Genomic DNA, 17894 nt, shown 5'->3' on the forward strand with positions numbered 1-17894 from the left:
CAGCCTTTACGAGAATACTATCAGTGTCATCATGCAGTTATCGCACGCAACGAGCTGGCAGTGTGTGTGTGTGTGTGTGTGTGTGTGTGTGTGTGTGTGTGTGTGTGTGTGTGTGTGTATGCGTGCGCAGCTTGTGCGATTCATGGAGCGACCCTTTACATTCCTGGCAAATGAATCTCAACATATGTCAACTCAGGTCGTTCCAATGCGTCTCAAGCTTCAAGTCCATTCCCTGGAGAGACCAGAGTGTTTCTGCTTCACACGCCCCCGACGGTGTTAAGGAAAACGAGATACGATCCCGTAGGAGCCGTTCCATCATCATCCTTCCATCGCCAAGAAGATCTCACTCATCAAGGATAGTGCGCTGTCAAAACGTGGATTTCAAAACGACAGTGCAGCTCATGTAAGCCTGCGAGATATACCGTGACATATAGCAATGGTTCCCTTAAGAAAAGTGAAAGAAAACGAGGCAGAATATGAGTTACATGTTCCTTTTCGAAACGCTTCCCTTCGTCAGTTCCACACACACACACACACACACACACGCGCGCGCACACATCTCTTTTCCCTAGTCCTCACAACCTCGTCCTCTCACGTGGCTCTTTCATTCCCAGGGTGTTGGTTGGGTCATCACCTAATCCTCCTGGTGGGTGGAGCCTCCCAGGCAGGTAGAAGTGAGGGAATGGAGGGAGGGAGGGAGGGAGGAAGGCAGCTAGTGGCGATCAGTGAGGGCGTGACCGTCTTGCCCGCCACACCTCAACACGCCGCTGTATAATGGCTGGCTTCCGACGCACACACTCGACCCTCTAAACACGGTTTAACCCCTTGAGCACGACGGGTCTGATCTTAAGCACGACGGTACGACTCTTGAGCACGACGGGGCTGTTCTTAAGCACGACGGTACGACTCTGGAGCACGACGGGGCTGTTCTTAAGCACGACGGTACGACTCTTGAGCACGACGGGACTGTTCTTAAGCACGACGGTACGACTCTTTAGCGCAACGGTATATCCCTTGAGTACGACGGTGTTATTCGTAAACACGACGGTACGACCCTTTTGACCACGAATGTGGGAAGCTTAAACACGACAGTACGGCCCTTTGGGAACCCACTGGACGATCCATAAGCACGACAGTGTGAGCCTCAAGCACAACGATTCGATCTTTGAGGGGATGACAGGCGTGACCTTTTGGACCTGACTCTTGAGACTGAGGTCAAAGTTCGCTCCAACGTATACAAGGGTCGTGCCGTCCTGCTAAATGGGTTAAAGTCACGTAATTATACTCCGATCCCATTATCGAGTGAGAATGCGTTCGGCTTTAAAAGTAATCACGAGACGTTTAACTTTCGATTACATTCGTTTGCTTGTTTACAGTGGAACTATTACATTGACCTCAAGGTGTAAATGAAGGCGAGGTGGCGAGGATCGATCTATGAGGGTAATGTTGTGAGGCTGCACGGTGAGTACATGAGGGTAACATTCATTAATGAGTGTCATCAGGTGAGGTTTCAGATTATCGTGGAAAGCCTGGGCACAACTATATATAAATTCCACCCGTGGTATATAAATTCCATTCATGGTATATGAATTCGACCCACAGTACGTAAATTACACCCAATGTAAATTCCTCTCGCTTTACATGAATTCCACCCATGTATATAGATTTCGCCCATAGTATATGCATTCTCTCCACAGCTCATATATTCGACCCCTGGTATATAAATTTCACTCATGGTATACAAATTCCATACACGTTGAATGAATTCAATCTACGATAATACTTTTATTTCTACAAACGTTCCTGTACGTGTTACACTGAAAGACACCAGAGGTATTACACCTTAGTACAACCCTTTGGTCCCCTCAACACTGTAAGATACGAAGCCGTTATTTTACCGACTAATCTACACCGGTGGGTCGAATGTTATTCTGCCGACGAGTTTATTCTTTTTTCCCGGCAGGTCTGGGTTAGGATGAGGTAGGCTGGGGCCAGGGTGGCAGGGGTTGGGAGGTGGTCTGGTAGCAGGTTAGGTGAGGTTCTAACCTAACCAAACCTAACACTTTGCCCAGACCTCAAGATAGCTACGAACTTTTCCACCACCCTGGTGGACTCAAGTGCAAACAAAAGCTGATCTTTCTCGCTTAGAACTTCCCATTAGAACTTGTAGATGAACGATTTTCGATGTTTAAACAGCAGTTTTCTTTTCTGGAGGAATTGATGAATTGAGTAATACAAGGGTAACAGAGAAATATCAACTAATCGACAAAATACTGACTCATCGTTACCGAGTAATTGGTGTATGATCAATCCATATGACAATCATATACGAAATTCATGTCAGTCTTATATATTTGGTGGCTTCCAAATCATCTGCGGTAGCGAGGTTCGAGAAAAGATGAGGATTAATAAACATTTTGATAGTAAAAAAGCACAACCGTTGGCTTGAAAAGTATTTGATTACGTTAGTAAAACATCGTTTACTGAAGTTTGAATAAAAGTGTAACGTAATAATGCGGGGACATCGAAGTCAATACTGCAGCCCTTCTCCTGGCAGCTTAAGCCTCCCACACACACACACACACACACACACACACACTACTGCAGCCGCGGGTTTCACAAAAGCAATTATTAAGGTTCTTCTTACACTGTCACACGCGCGCCTCAACTCCGTCTCGCCACGACACCACTGTGACACGCGTCACACACACACAGACACGTGCTCCGGCATGACACGTGCCGCACACCACTCCAAACCCTTTTGCTACCATCACACGCACCACAGTCTGTACCCCTATGACCCATGATACAGTCTGCCCCAACCATAAGACAGACCACCTCCTTCTGTGAAACGTTTCTCCGTCTGCCTGACCATGAAACGTGACATAACCTTACCCACGATATCAGGTGTGTCCTATCCTGCCTCCTTACCTCACCCTGATACACGCCACGGCCAGCACTGCCCTTTACCCTACTCCTCCCCGGGTTGGGTGGGTGGGTGACGCGTGCACCTCGGCTCGTGAGTTCGTGTGTGAGAATGAATGGGGGTGAGAGAGCAGCGGCTGCAGAAGAAGCAGCGTCGTCCCGTGTGGTGGGGGTGATGAGAGGGAGGGAGAGGTCTGAGGGCGGCTGACGAGACCAAGGTTATCACGAATGGGAACTGGAAAACAAAAACTCACTTCCCTGAGGCTGGAAGGATAGGAACCTTGAAGGGTGTATGACGAGGGTCAGTCAGCTGGGATGAGGGTTGGAGTGATATACCAGCGGGAGGGAGGGACTACAGTCTACCAGGATGATGGAGAGGGACGGAGATAGATGTAGAGAGAGAGAGAGAGAGAGAGAGAGAGAGAGAGAGAGAGAGAGAGAGAGAGAGAGAGAGAGAGAGAGAGAGAGAGAGAGAGAGAGAGAATGAGAGACGCGTAACAAGAGGGAGAAGGTGCAGGAGACGCGAGGGGTAGAGAAAACGACTCTCCTCCCACCACTACGGACCACCGTGCCTGGAGATCATCACATCGGCTGGATTGAGTAAACTCCAGCCACCGCCTCAAGGTCACTAGCAACCGTCCCCACAGCCTTATATGTGCGGCCTTAAGTCTTGCCCCAGCAGGCGCCTATGTGGTGGTGGTGGTGGTTACTGCTTCCACTGACCCCCAGAGCTTCATGATGATCTCACGCAGGATTCCCTCCGTCGCTAGAAGACTGTGTCGATAGCGATCTGACAGATGATGATGTCACACGTTCACATTAAACCTTACAAGAACGATTATTATCCTGTCTGCCAGTGAACTGTACACGGTGCCCTTCGCTCGCTGACCTCTCTCTCTCTCTCTCTCTCTCTCTCTCTCTCTCTCTCTCTCTCTCTCTCTCTCTCTCTCTCTCTCACACACACACACACACACACACACACACACACACGTATTAATGACATACCTCCACCATAACCTTATAGGAAGTCGCTATAACCTGACTGGTGTTATGAGAGGTCAACTGTCAGTTATGTGACCCACTAAGACCTCGGGCCACACCGACCCCATACCGTCACTTTTAGACGTGTCATGTAAAGTCTTCCCCAGCTGTTGGTTGTGTGTGTGGTGAGGTGGCAACGCATGGACACACACACACACACTAACTGCCACAAACGCTATTAAGAAAATTTATGAGGTGTTCTCTCAACGCCTTCTATTGACTCACTCAGATTGGGTGAGTGGCACTTCCTTCCTTTTCAAGTGATTCAAAGACCATCTTTTTTTATATAAAAGTGACATAAATACTTTACCATTACCTACCACTATATAAGACGGGCATTTCCCCTATCCTATGTTCATGTGGGTGGGAGGGAAAAATCCTTAATAACAACAGTTGTCTTGCCTCACGTCACAGGCGCTGCCCCCTAACCCGCTCACCCACCCAGTGAGGCTCCGTGTCGTCTCACGAGCGTTCTGTGACCTCTGGAATACAACGGGTCATGGCATGATAGACGGTAGTGAGTAATGTTCGTATAAATTCTTCAGACCGACGAAATCTTAGGTTTCTTAACCTCAGACGATAAATCCTGCCGAGCGGGTTGGGTGAAACAGCCACCAAGCTCCAGGAACGACTCTACTGCTCTTCACAGTCAACACACTCAAACAATCTCTTCTTCCAAGTTATATCAACATGAGTAAGACTCCCAAGCCCAATGGTCCATATCACCTGTGTCCAGATAAGCTCCTTTATTCATAGACGGTACGAAATAGAATCATAGGTATAGGCACACGAAATTTGATATGAGTGATGTCCGGGGGTGAAGGATTGTTAAAGTCATCCAAAGTCGAGTTAGAGAGGGAGAGAGATCAATGAAAAAAAGAGTTGGTCTTGTTATTAGCACAAACGATTCTATAGTATAGTTTGAATAAAATAGTTAAGAGAGGATAATACGACAGAAGGTGTTAGAGATACTTTTGGTTGGCAACCAGCAAGGAATGGGAGTAGAAGATGAGGCTCGGAAGGCTGCCACACTGGACCTCGAAAGTCGTATGAAATGGGAGGGAGAAAACTGGCTATATATAATGTTTGAAAGAACTGGCAGGACTTGGCTGGACTGGTTAGGTTGGAAGATGCCTTCATTTAAACTAGGAGAGCATGGATCCTGATGCAGAAACCAAAATAGGATCTACAATCTCTGATCGGACGTATACAAAACCCTTTTCCCTTCACCTGAAATATTCCAGTATTGACAACTGACTTCAATGCACAGTGAAACTGTAGTTCTTCGTTCGGATGTAAGTCACCTACAACTCCTTCAGAAGATAGGGGACACACGACAGAAGACAGAGGTAGAAGATGCTAAAGATAAATAGGCTATTTTGTCTTACGGTAAAGACACACATCGTTCCACTGGTACGGAGGACTGATCAAGCCCAACAGAAAAAGAGAGGAAAAAACACACGAAATCTAATTTCCTTGACGAGTAATCCAGTTCTAACATAATACAAAACCCCACATACACCTGTCCGAAAAAGGCTGCTGATAGAGCATATGACCTCTGAGTACAGAACCTATGGAAATCTACTGAAACTTTCTGCGACCAGGGTTTGCCATGTGCGCCAGCTGTAACGGTCGACAGGAGGAGGAGCAGCCAGCCTGCTGCCTGCCGCTGCGGGCGGGACGCCTTTCTCTCTGACGTTGCCCATATCGGCCCATCTCACACTTCTGAATGGAAGGATCATGTTGCGGTTTGCGTGCATAAGGGCACGCAGATACATGCATATATATATATATATATATATATATATATATATATATATATATATATATATATATATATATATCTTTTCTTTCTTTCAAATTATTCGCCATTTCCCGCATTAGCAAGGTAGCGTTAAGAGCAGAGGACTGGGCCTCTGAGGGAATATCCTCACCTGGCCCCCTTCTCTGTTCCTTCCTTTGGAAAATTAAAAAAAATGTGTGTGTGTGTGTGTGTGTGTGTGTGTGTGTGTGTGTGTGTTACCGGACTCCGCTTGCGCGAGGTTACACCATAAGTAAGAAGTCTGCAAATAAAATCCTTCGCTGAAAAATTCATTAGAATTCTTTCCTTTTTTTTTCCTCTCAGTCTCATACAACACTAAGATTAAACAAGTACCCACTTCTTTTCTCTTTTTGACGGAGTGCCGCCACGCGAGAGACTCATGTATTACATAACTTGTTCATGATGACTTGATGAGTCGAGAGAGAGAGAGAGAGAGAGAGAGAGAGAGAGAGAGAGAGAGAGAGAGAGAGAGAGAGAGAGAGAGAGAGAGAGAGCAATGCACTCGGGCGTATGTGGGAACTGTAATCTTGGCCTAAGGATATGGGGTAGACCGACGACAGGTGTGGGTGGGTCCTGTCACCTGCTTGTGTTGTCCCCAAGGAACCCTTGCTGGTGCCTTCCTAATTCTGCAGGACGACCAAGAGAGAAAGTGAGAGACAGAGGAAAGTGACGATGGAAAATGGTAAAGACGTGAAAAATAAGTCGAAAAAGATCTCTAATTTTTGCCTTTATTGCCTATGGTACGAAAGAAAATGCACGGGAGAGATCACAGGTCAGGGATACTGAATGAAAACGAACAAGCAGAGAGAAATGTTCGTATGCAGAGGATAAGCACTGAGTCAGCAGTTGCATCCTCAAAGGCTCCTGCACAGTAAGGCGAACAAAAACTTACACTGTCAGTGTGAGAACTAATTGCAGGTGGATGTGGGTCCCTGATTAAGATTATTTATCATAATGAAGTCAGTTAAGAATGAGGAAAGGAATGCGCCCACTGGCCCCCGTGGTGTCAAGTCGAGTTGGTTGGAGAAGATATCGTTACTGGAAGGATCTCTAGTGGATGTTGGAGGGAAGTTTGTGGCAAGAGTGGTGGAGAATTGTCCCGCTTTTATGTACCAATTTGACCTCGCATAGGAGGACGTAATCCTCCCTTGTTGGATCCAACTACTTATTGATGAAGATCATGGATATTCATGAGATGCACAGTTGATGCTCGTAGAGCAAGGCAAGTATAAGGACGTTGTTTGTGGATGAAAGAATTTTTGTTGAGGTCAAGAAGAGCAATAAAATGGAAAAGCGAGTCATTCGTATGAACACCAGTGTTAGTGCTTTGTGTTCGGCCCTTACAACCACAGGGCAGCTGGTGTAAAACGAGCCTACAAATGCTCTGGCCTCACTAGACCCCGAACGTAATATCAGCAATATTCTAGATATTGCTTTACAGAATACTACGGCGAAGCGCTTCAATACAAACCTTAAATGTGTAATAACGTGTGTGTGTCTTTGTTATACGAGACAACCTACGAGGTTGATTGAGGGAGGCAAGAACTCCCGTCCATGTCAGGCTATGATACTCATCTGGGCTGGAGAATGCATGAAAACCCGTCTAACGAAACGGCATAAGGTGCAGCGTAAAGGGGAAGATGGAAGATCCTCGGGAAGAAAGTCTCTCTTGAGACCAACGCTATAATCGACCTGACATGATAATGCAGTCATGGCTGACCGGATCCATGCGGCCTGATGATGTGAAGAAACTTGTAAGCGTTGGGTGAACGGTAAACAAAGATACGATGTATCAGTCTGACGTCTTTTATGTGCTCAAAGTGACTGGAAAAAAAGAGGAGAAGTTGAACGGGTAGAAAGCTGCTCACAGACATGTGTGGAGTAGACTGGAGAAGAGGCTATGTACCTTGTTGTGATGTGCGACAGCGAGATTAATGGTTTGAAATAGAATGATGGCCGGCCAGCCTGCCATCAGACTCCGTCAGTGATCCATGGAGATTTAAGAGGGAGAGATGAGGAAGTGGTCGACACCCGAGGGAAAAAAGGGAAAGGAAGAAAGAAGCCACTGAAAGTGGAACACAGAAAGTAGCGTGTAATGATTCGTTTCAGACGAATATTTTACGAAGGGAGTGACCTAGTCAGAGATGAAGGGGTGTATTAGAACTACTATTGTATGATGTGATTATCATGAATAAGGTCCTGGTGTTGTAGGATGTGATTATCATCAATGTGGTCCTGGTGTTCGTCTATTGCGTCCTCCCTTCCTTCGAGTTACAATCCAGCGGTATCGAGTCGTTTCCTTTATCTCACCAAAAGAATCTTTAAGATAACATGCTACATGACAGTAATGTCCCGTTGTGTACACCTTAATAATATTCCCCTCGCAACTTATACGTGTCCCCGCACTCGAAATGTGTGTGAGAGATTCGTCATACATTAAGACAAATGCCTGGTGGATATACATACACACACACACACACACACACACACACACACACACACACACACACACACACACACACACACACATATATATATATATATATATATATATATATATATATATATATATATACTATTAAAATCCTCCTTTCGAATTCAGTCACACACTGAAGTGGACAGTTTTACCGCGCGGCCGGCAGGGGTTAGTGATAAGCGAGACCCCCAACTCACTACCTTGTCGTAGGAGCTCAGTGTTTGATGTTGAGAGACTGGTCTGGACCTGTCGCTGGCGTGGGGCGTTCAGCTCCGTTTCCTACCGTATTTATGGCCACACGCACAAAAGAGGTTAAATACAACGTCCTATTACTAAAGTTAAAGACCGACCCCCCTTCCCCCCTTCATCAATACGCTTATAGCTTTTCTCTTTTTCTTTTTTCGAAGTCGGAGATTAGTTCTAGAGGATTAATTAGAATGCAACCCTCTAGATGTCGCTAACAAATTTACCCAAAGCACATAAGATACGTCGCCCGATTGTGGTGGCGTAAGCTGGGTAGCAAGACGCCCTTTAGTTCCTGTAATGTCCCATCACTTCATGGTGTGGACATGATGGGGCCAGGGGAGGACACCACGAACACCCACACTCGAACCATTAAGACACCTACGTACGCGCACACTACAAACACCGTCACACACACACACTCGAACGCACTCTTAACCGACACACTCGACACACTCTTAAGCGTCACACTCGCTTGATTCACGCCATTAGGAGGTCATTCGCTATTAGCGATCCATTACGACCGATCATGACAAACGACTTAACCACAGGGGTCGCTGCTGGTGGTGTCACCTTGGCTGCGGCTGGTGGCTGGTCCTCTCTTCTTCTCCTCCTCCTCCTCCTCCTCCTCCTCCTCCTCACCATGACTTCGAAGAAAAAAAAAAGAGGTAAGACACAGCCAAGTGGCAGGTGAGGTGAGGACCAGTCTACTGGTTTAACCCTGAGCCGTGGTGGATCACCGGCCTTCTGCTGGACGACTAGACTCGTGGCAACATTGGCTTCCTCAGTTTACCTGCATAAGCTCCGCAGAGCAGTTTACATGTACAACCTCAGTGGAGCAGTTTACCCGCACAAGCTTAACAGACTGGCTTACCGGCACAAGCTCCACGGAACAGTTTACCTGCAGTTTACGAGCTCAGCAGAGCAGTCTACTTGCACAGGCTTCACCGAAAAGTTTACATGCATCTCATTACGTACAGCCCCAGTGGAGGAGTTTACCTGGACTAGAGAATCTATGGGAGCGAATTTCGTCTTTCTACGTCTGTTCCTGGCGTCACCTAGCTGATGCGGGAAATGGCGTACAAGCATGAAAGAAAGAGATTACATATATATATATATATATATATATATATATATATATATATATATATATATATATATATATATACATTCTTTATTCTCATCTTGGTCCTGACTCCTGATGACCCAAGGCATGGCTACCTATATTCCATCAGATTTATATAAAATATAATCAACACAACATACCATCACATGGTAAAGAAAGTGATAAAGTAATCCTTAAAATCAGCCCTAAATGGTGCTTACCAAATATACGCTACCGAAGGCGCAGTAACGACCGGCGCAACATGTTATTACAGAATCATTGCGCAGCTGATGTTGATAACGCTCAGCGGCAATTATTACATCCAGACAGCGCAGTAATAACACGTTCGATCAGTTTATGAAACTCATCCGGGAATAAATTGTCTCCCCCACTGTAACTGCTCAGTTTAGATTTAGCGTCTGACTTACACGATGTTCTGCGATGCCACAGGCCTCTTGGGAGATTCGGACTGTGATGATAAGACCATGATAAGATAAAACCCATAGTTCCTATCACCAACCATCCTCCTGTGGTGGTTCTAACATGACTCTGAAGTCATAGAGATTGGTTCGTACGTTCGCTGAGGGATTCTCCGCTAGAGTAAGAGTTGCTTTATTTCGTCCACGGAAGATAAAAAAAAAAAAAAAGGGCTTCAGCGAGCTTTAGATGCATTGACACGTATACTAATTCCTTTGTCTGCAGCCGAACACCATCTTTCAATCGATGTTGCTGACCAGTGAAGAGAAACAATGAATTAAGAACATGATATACTTGTGGTAGAATTTAGTTAAGGGTATGGTGAACGGGTCAGTGCATACCAGCAGTGTGAGCTGTTGTGTGTTGTACCAAAATTCATCCCTTCATCTTATTATAGCTCTGTTTCACAGCCCTGATGGGGCAGCACACGACAATCAATACCTAGGCTGTGGCTGTGGCTTTCAACCGCTAAGACGCGTTCCACCAGTAGGACACGAAGGGAACCTAGGTGGGACGCGAAGATACAAAAATAATCATATTATCGAAATAAGCCAACGTTGCCTTGCTGAGTCTATTCATATATATTTTTTTCCCCACTCTGACTAGTCTAACATTATGAGAGTATTATTCAAGAGTCGGTTCTCGAAACTTTCTTCATTAATACGGAGACAGAACATGAAAAACATGTTATCAAAGATATGAAGAAATGTTACACTTTGCTTCCATATATCTCTGTGAGCTAATGATCTTCACTCGCTAAGGCAAGTATGAAAACGAAAGAGAAGAAATAGGACGTCTTGAATGCGAAACACTTCTTCAAGTGCTGCTTCAACCATTACTATCAGAATTTTAATAAAACACAACCAACCAAAGGCTACTCACGGACCAGTTTCTGAGTCATCTCATTTGTCTGTTAGGTATATATATATATTTGTTTTTCGCTGTCATCATAATCAAATTTACTCCCAACAATAAATCATTGTGTTTTCTACCGCATTTGATATCCTATTGATGGTAAAATGCATTGAAACTTCAGGAGTTTCCTTCTTTGTCATGTTGGGCCCAGGATCTTTCGACACAATAGGTATGGAACGTAAGTTTCCAAAATGTTGAGGAACGCTGAGATACAGTCAGTCGTCAAGGGCTTTGGAAAATGTCCTCCTGTGTCTGGTGAGTTTTTACACGAAGGGTCTCATGTTCCATCCTATCAATTTTCTCGGTGGTCCAGTTATCGCTGAGGTCACTGAAGGTGAGACCGCCATCTGTCCTCTTTACTTATTGATCATTTACCATCTTCTTTCGTGATGTGTGAAGACATATACATGTAATTTTTACTTGAGGGTGTTCGCTTTCGGTTACTTTATTTCACCCGTACTTGAGACACGTAATACATCTCTCGCCATTATAATCCCGTCATTAAGGACAGAGATGAGGATCGTAAGTATAAAGGTGAGGCGATGATATATATCCTTGGGCACTTCATCCCACACAGGACAAATCCATAAAGGTTTGCGGTTTGCAGACAAACCGGTACCTAGTCACACCTGGGTCGAATGCGAGCGTGTGTGTGTGTGTGTGTGTGTGTGTGTGTGTGTGTGTGTGTGTGTGTAAAAGTCCCTAGCCAACAGGGACACCAATCAAGTCTGAATTCTACCCCGGGACCTTGAAATCTGAGGCCAGTTCTCACAGCCTTCGGGCACTATGCATACACGTTATGTTCATTGCCTCAGTAAAAAGAGAGAGGAAAAAAAAAGTGACATGGTGTCTGACTGCAGACTTTTCGCTATAATGTTTCGATGAGATTTTCATACTTGTTCCATTTATCACCCACGCTTGTACGACTCTATACTTTGCATATCTAGCAATATTACGTGCGAGTGATACCAGCAAAGCAAAGTCCGTAACTACATTCCCTTCTGGCATGGTCTTATGAAGGGACTGAGTTCAATGTTGACTTTATCGTCCAGCATTTAACAATCCCACCATATCGTGTGATGCACTCCATATGGCTGAATCCTTTCAGCACAACGACTGAAACTCTTTTTTTATTCCTTTTCCAATACGTCTAAATCTAACAAGGCAAAACAATGAGGTTAAGGAAATCGACACCCAGCTATGAACCCAACACCAGCAAGAAAGCCAGACGGAAGCCATTCGTAAAACAAAATAGAACGACTCGAGCAATAACACTTCCAGCCTTACATTAGCTGCAATTTCATAACCACATTACGATGTATGATCCCGGTCGCATCACCCATGACACGTGGTGATCACGCCTTTCTTGCGAAAGCTCAACCGCCAAAACACATCAGGCGAGGAGGAGTCCTGGACTGTTAGCTGCTTGGCGTTGAAATCTCCAAGCGACCGAGATGCTGTTATCAACTATGATAAGTCCTTATGTTGTCTTACTTTCTCCTTCCTGGAAGTTTCTCTCTCTCTCTCTCTCTCTCTCTCTCTCTCTCTCTCTCTCTCTCTCTCTCTCTCTCTCTCTCTCCACCACTCCAAGATAATGTCTACGTTTTCTTCCCCGTACCTTCTATAACTATACACATCTACCACCTCTAGCTTTTCATGTATCTATAGCTATGACAAACATACTCAGCTCAAGGTGGATGAAAATAATGTAATACATAATCACACCGATCGAAATCGCCCGAACTTCTTTCGCCAAAAGAAAAAGCATATTCGCCAAAAGTCAGTCAACAGTCTTGAGTAAAGTGCCAAAGAAAAACGTAAAATGATAAGGAGTGTTGAATCAGACGGTATACGACAGCAGCCAGGGACGGAGGGACCAGTTGAGTGAGTACGGGGGCTGGCGGAAGGTTCCGCTGCGCACCTTCCTCCGCGCACTTGCAAGAATGCCACCCGGTAACTTCGACTTCCGGCTGAGCCTTGACCATCATTTGCCCACCACTTATTAATTAACTGCAGCAGCACTATACTGTTTTAAAGGGACACGAAAACAACACTGCAGCTTCAGAACTATACCGTTTGAATGACTATATACTTACACAGTAGAAGGCGCGTGTGTGTGTGTGTGTCTGTGTGTGTGGGGGGGAAGTAAAGAAATTAAGAATGTGAGGGATCCAATTTTCTTTTCGTTTTCTAACAGTGTCATACTTAGCTTTGGCATCTCTAAGGCAAGTTCGATTGTATCAGAGTCGAGTTAGAGAACGTTTCTTCGACTAATGTCTACGTGATCTTTTTGATAAACGTTAATCATACGCAAAATGCATGTTGAGGACATCCTGATATTCAAATGACAAGAGGAAATTACTGGCTGGCTAACTCGTCCAGGATCACCAGAGCAAGAGAGAGAGTGCTGGGGTCTCGCTCACCCTTGCTCGGCGACAACCCCAGACGGAGTTGTAACGTTGGAGACGTTGGTGTGATACGGCTAGACTCCCGCGAGAGTGAGAGTGAGTCCAGGAACCACCTCATCCAGGGACTTCGTCCAGGCCCGGCAGTATGCAACGGGAGGGAGGGAGGGAGAGAGTAGCATTAGCCTGACTGGTATACCTGCCAGCCAAGCACGCCAGCCAGCCAGCCAGCTTGGTCGGCCGCCAGCTGTGAGTGCCCGTGAACTTTTACTCTTTCTAACAAGCAGCTGGATATTCCGTCTTCCATTTTCCTACGTAATCTTTTCCCCTGCTCGTAAGAAATTACATTACTGTATGTTGAGCTCTTAGAGAGCATTTTCTGGGTGTATTTTATGAAGTGGTGTTTGGGATACATTGCTCATTACATGAATCATATTTTGCTTTGATTTATCTATGGTGTTGAAACAAGGTAGTGTAAGCTGCTTCGACCAGAGAATAAATTTGAGGTGATTCCTCTGGTTTTGTACCTTATTGTAAGCAATTCCTATCTTCAAGACAACTCCCCTTATGTTCTTGGCTATATCAGTGTTTCTGAATAGATGGTTTTGATCACCTTAGTGAGAACAGGTTCCTTAAAAATTTCCTGTGCTGTTTTGGGGATATTTTACGGTCGTGTTAGTATGTCATTTGTATTCATCAAATGCTGCTACTTCTAGTATTCTTTTTCTCTCTGGCATTCCAGCGTATCATGGCACATGCTTTGAAGTGGTCATTTGTGTGTCTACTCAGGTTGAGTGGAGGTTCGGATATTCGATAGGAAAAGTTCATGAAAGTCATCTGTCTCGTACGTCACTAGTGCTACGAACGATGATTCTTCAAGCAATATTTTGCTGTTCATCTTGGTCGAGGTCAAGCACAACGATACGTAAAAATACATACGGTTGTCAGGTGACAAGTTAGGCCTTATGCCTTCGTCTCCTCACACCAAGTGCCACGTTCTACTGAGCGGTCTGAAATCGTCTGGACAAGCAAACCCCCCGTACGTTATCTGGCCTCATATCACAACACACCTCGTACCAGCTCTGATGTCTGGACCCGTGCTCATGAAGGGTATAGTAGGTGGTTACGTCACCTTGTGTTTTAGGATCTTCCCAGACCCTAATATCTCTGGGACCTGGGGTGAAGGGGCTAGTGGTGTGGTGAAGTTTACTGCTTGTGTTGATGGTAAAACAGCAGAGGTCTTACGGGTGCCGTCTTGAAGTAGCTGTAAGGCTTTCTGTGTTAACATATAGCTGTTCATACAGCCTATATCACTGTTGATGACCGAATGAAAACAGGTGCCATACTGTGAAATTCTCTGACGGTGTTCGTGCCAATGAGGGTGAAATAGACTCTCTCAGTGGCAGTATTGTTTCAAGATGCTATGTGTAATACATTCAGGTTATTTAGGTGCCTAATTGTCACAGGTGCTGCATACAGAAAGATCAATACTTTCCTTTCTTGATCACGCGTATTTTGTTTAAATTTCAGTTGTACCTTACTCGCCCTGTGCTGTGTTCTCAGTGCACTGGTAAACCAGGTGCAGTTGGCTGCTTGCAGAAGCGGTGCCACGAGAGAAGTAGAATGACTACACTCCCACTTTTTCACACTCGCACAACAACACGACTTCCAGATGATGCACTGCCATCCTTCAGAAGCTGTTAAAAACCTCTTCACCCTCTTGTTTCTATTGTTTCCATGTTTCTTTGTCCATTCATATGTTTACGTTTCTCCTTTTCAAAGATTCCACATGCTTAAAGCTGTCATTATTATTCATTATTCACGTAACAGTAAGAGAAAAGCAAGCCGATTCATTTTCCAGTAGGTATTGCGTATACAGAGACTGGGTCATCGTTACCAGAGGGTAATGGGGAGACTCTCAGACGATTATGCAAGCGACATCAAAACTCACAATGCGAGAGGGACAGTACGTAACACGCAAAGAAACTGCTAATGTTTACGTAAACAGTTCATATTGTTCACATGGTGAAGCATTTGTTGGATGTTTCTGATTCAAAGTATCTGTTGCATTCTCAGTTTTACGAGTTTCCCTTTTGAATGAGTTTCGCTTTTAATCATCATCATCGATCCGTACTGTATGCACGGCGTTGCGTGTGGTAGCTTCATTGGATCGTGGCTCATTGGTGACGTGTCTGCTGCTGTGTGCTTGACCAACATCCATCGCGGTCTACATAACAGGGAATGAGACGCGTGAGCAAAGAATAGGAAGAGTGACGATGAGAAAGAAGCAGAAACAGGTGACATAAACTGAGGGGTGAAAGATGGAAAGACTGACAAGTTGTATACTTGAAGGGAAAAAATCAATTTCATAGATTAATGATGATCAATTATTTTACTCTAATAGCATTTATGATACAATCTTAAGGATTGTGGGCAGTAGGATGAATTGACCAGACTAAAGAGTTCCTCACGAATCTCTCTGTTACCATAGCTTATGGCTGGCATAGGGCGTTACCATGAAGCTTATGGCTGGCACAGAGCGTTACCATGAATAACCTCACTATACAACGATCTACGTGCATCTTCAGTTACCTCATCTACCAAAGAAATGTAGACCAGCAAATGCACACATCTGTGGGCAGAGGCAAACGTGGCCACGTATGATAGCGTAAAGGGCTAGGTTTGTCAAAGGCTACCATGGGCGTGGATGACAAAGGGAGAGGGCGACGGTTGGTGTGGCTGGGTGTACAGCACAGAGGATAATGCCTGTGGGTAAATAATGCTGGGGGAGGATGGAGAGAGGCATGGGTCAGGTTGGGCATGGTTATGGGTAGACACAGGAAGGTGGACATGGTTTTGGGTAGACACAGGAAGGTGGACATGCTTGTGGGTAGACACAGGAAGGTGGACATGCTTGTGGGTGGACACAGGAAGGAGGGGCATAGTTGTGGGAGGACAGATGTGGGGTGGGCATCACTGTAGGTGAACCCAGGTCAGTGTGGGCAGAGATACAGGCAGATATAGGAGAAAATGGGCGAGGTTGAGGGTGAAGTATGGATGCGTGACGTGACCACAGTAGGGATAGGGTATTAGTAAGGGGTAGGCATAGATAAGGGCAGGAATAGATATGAGTGGGTACGGGTTTGGTTAGGCACGGTTGAGGGCGGGAATGGGTGAAGGGAGTTATGGTATGGGTAGGCACTGATGTGCCTAGACATGAGTGTAGTAGACATGGGCGTAAGCAGGCATAGGTGTGGGTAATCATAGGTGAGTAAAGGTATGGATGAAGGCAAGCGAGGGGTAACAACGGGTATGTATGACGGTGAACCTGAATGAGGGCGGAGACGGACGAGGTCGGGCACAGGTGAGGGTGGGAAAAGGTGAGGCAGAGCATTGGTAAGGGCTGGCAGTGGCGGAGGTGGGAACAGGTAAGGGCGAGCACGGGTGAGGGGCAGAGGTAAAGACGAACACGTAAGGTGAGGGCAGGCACGAGTGAGGGAGGAGGAGGAGGAGGAGGAGGAGGAGGTGTGGTGGTCAGCGTGGGCAGGTGACACTCGACCTAGCTCGGTCACGGCGCCAGCCACGGCGGAATGCACAGACCTGGTCAGTTGACAGTTAGTGTCCCACAGACACTACTGCTCTAACGTTTCACATCATCCACCAACACCGTAGCCTCACACACAACCACTTAAAATTTCCCGAATAAAGTGGCCCGTATTTCTCCCCCTGTTTTCGGGTATCCGACACACATACTTGGCAAATATATGGGGATGGTATGTAAAGTAATTCCATAAATGCATGCGGTGTCTTACCTGGCGAGGGTGAGATGTGCGCCATGCAGGATCAGTGGCAGCAACCACCAAAACACCTCGTTTCCCCACTAAACCATCACTGACACCACTGAACTAGCACGCCGATCATACACCTGGACACTAATGAACTATTTTCTCTCTTCCTATATTCACCATAGATGGCATTCAACTCAAGAACACTGCCAGAAGGCGGGCAGAGGGCGGGCTGGTACGGGCCCATGTGAACACAACCACACCAACAAGTGCACTACCCACCTCCAAGCCTCCTTCAAGACGCTACAAAGATGAGGCGAGGGTATGAAACCAGTTGCCACCTACCTTTTCGAACGTTTGATTAAATAATCGTAACAATCTGTCTTTAAGCTCCAGCCAAAGGATCTCTTCTTGTAAGACTTCTACCTCCACGTCCTGGGTGGACTAGATCACCAGAACCAGCGAGTGACAGACAGGTAGTAAAAGGAGTGGTGTGTGTATGTGGGAGTATGGGAGCGGTAAGATGGTGTTCTCTAGGCGGGTGGCTGGCTGCTCGCAACGATGCGCTGTGCCCACTCCACAAACAATGGCTTGCTTCACACATTACCGCTTGCTCCTTCACCTTCTTATGAGGTTGTTTCCTCAAGTAGGTAACAAGCACGGTGAGTGAGCAGTCCTAAAGGGAAATACATATTATAAC

The 17894-nt window shown here is 45.8% G+C and overlaps 1 protein-coding gene across 1 annotated transcript in view; it reads right to left on the reverse strand.

Moving 5' to 3' along the window:
• wake (wide awake) overlaps positions 1-17454 on the reverse strand; it is a 744672-nt gene extending 727218 nt beyond the window's left edge. Inside the window, exon 1 of the mRNA XM_071671228.1 lies at positions 17222-17454. The gene's annotated coding sequence lies outside the window, so the exon portion shown is untranslated. The remainder of the gene's footprint in view (positions 1-17221) is intronic.
• Between the last annotated feature and the right edge of the window lie 440 nt (positions 17455-17894).

Source organism: Panulirus ornatus, chromosome 16 (assembly GCF_036320965.1).
Source record: "Panulirus ornatus isolate Po-2019 chromosome 16, ASM3632096v1, whole genome shotgun sequence".
NCBI classification, from domain to species: Eukaryota; Metazoa; Arthropoda; class Malacostraca; order Decapoda; family Palinuridae; genus Panulirus; species Panulirus ornatus.